The following is a 1,873-nucleotide window of genomic DNA, read 5'->3' on the forward strand; positions in this document are numbered from 1 at the left end:
AGAAAATACCAATAAGGTTGCTTAAGTTCTAAGACACAGAGATTTTAACATAATAAAAGTTGTTAAACATCAAGATGATTTATATAGAAAGGAGATCTGTGGACAAATATCAACTTATTGGTGAATTTTCATTAAAAACTTGTTCTTATAAAGCCTTTTACAGTATTTTTTGAAAACTAACTTTTTTTACTGCATATATTGTTCTTCATTTTTCCATAGATAACTTAGTTGATTATCAGTGTCTCATCATTTGATAAGACCAATGGAAGGTTTGAATAGTAGCCAGGTGCTTTCAAATTGCTTGAAGAGAATCTTATAAGTTAGTAGTTCAGAGGCAATTCTGCAATTGTTTCAATACGTGGGATTGCAATAGTGCTCTAAATACTGATTCTTTTACACGACCATGTATAAACCAAGGAGTATTCTGTATTTCTCAGTATCAATAAAGAGCCCAATTTTTTAGATGAACTATTTAAAGACTTTTCCTTTGGTCCCTTATATTTTCTTTCCTTTCCTAGAGGCCCTCAATCCTCAGGCCTCTGACACCTCATGCCTTCATCCCCTCTCAGTTTCTCCAGGATGAGGACTGTCTCCCATTACAGTGATGAGCCAGGAAAACATCTGAATGCATGCTGTCACCAAAATAAACAACCTTGGGCTCAGGTTTGCAAGTCATTTTCTTCAGAACTTTATAGGGGTGGACAGCATTCTCTTGGGAGTACCAGCCAGGCTTACAGAGATGGCAGTGCCTGCTGCTCTTCATTATTCTCGAGTCTCTGGAAAGGCCTCTGACTTAGTAAATGAAAGAAGAAAACAAGCTTCAACACATTTGTAATCACAATGTCAAAAAGGTCTTCAAAATCATTCTCAATGACATATTCTCAGAGAAACCTACCATAATCACGGCGAGAACTGGTAATTAACACAATCGTTTTCCCAGTATTCTTTAGCTGTTGAAGCCATTTTTTTCTTTCTTTCTTTTTTTTTTTAACAGATTCAGGACAACTGTGCAAATATCTGCCTGGATCTCTTTTTATTTCTGGAAAATATATACCACAGTTTTCCTTAAAAGCTGACATTTTGTAATTGTGTTGAATACCAGCAAATAAATCCTTCCAAAAATAAAAGGGTTTTTGACCATTGTTTGGTTTTGTTAAATAGTCCACCACTCTGGCACATTAAAGAGTTACTGGAAAGTCAAAGTAGTTATCATGAAACAGTACCTTCCTGAGTGGCAAGCCATTCCAGTGTCCAACAAGAACTGCTTCCACTCCTTCTTGCCATATGCCTCTGCCGGCACCTCTGGAGTCAGCATATTGTTGCCATGGCTTACACTGAGAAGAGTGCCATTATCTGCAAATTTAATGAAATTCTCATCATCTAACTCCAATGCCAAACCCTTGAAACAGAAAGACCAATCCTCTGGGGTCACATTGAGCATTTCCTTATCATACCCTTTCTCCTAAACTAGAAACTGGGCAAAGCTATTGTAAATGAGCAGGGTGCTTTGGGGCAGGTTGTAGTGACACAGACTGTAGTCCGAGTTTAAGCTGACAGAGTCACTGGTGGCTAGGAAAAACAGCTGAACCATGGCTGCGTGGGGAGAAATGGGGAGTGTCTCAACCTGGCAGGGTCTGAGGAGAAGACAGGTGGGACACTGCCAATCAATCCTATGACTTTTGTCCTTCATTCTGTTAAAATGACGTATATATTGCATCACATGGATAAATCCCACTTGGTCATGATGAATGATCTTTGTAATGTATTTTTGAATTTGGTTTCCTAATATTTTCTTTAGGATTTTTGCTTCATTATTTGTCAGAGATATTAGCCTGTAGTTTTCTTTTATTCACGTGTCTTTGCCTGGTTTTGT

At 37.9% G+C, this 1,873-nt stretch overlaps 1 pseudogene; it reads right to left on the reverse strand.

The window, feature by feature from the left end:
- Positions 1-224: 224 nt before the first annotated feature.
- LOC107972659 (5'-nucleotidase domain-containing protein 1-like) lies at positions 225-1,591 on the reverse strand (annotated as a pseudogene).
- Positions 1,592-1,873: the final 282 nt, after the last annotated feature.

Source organism: Pan troglodytes, chromosome X (genome assembly GCF_028858775.2).
Source record: "Pan troglodytes isolate AG18354 chromosome X, NHGRI_mPanTro3-v2.0_pri, whole genome shotgun sequence".
NCBI classification, from domain to species: Eukaryota; Metazoa; Chordata; class Mammalia; order Primates; family Hominidae; genus Pan; species Pan troglodytes.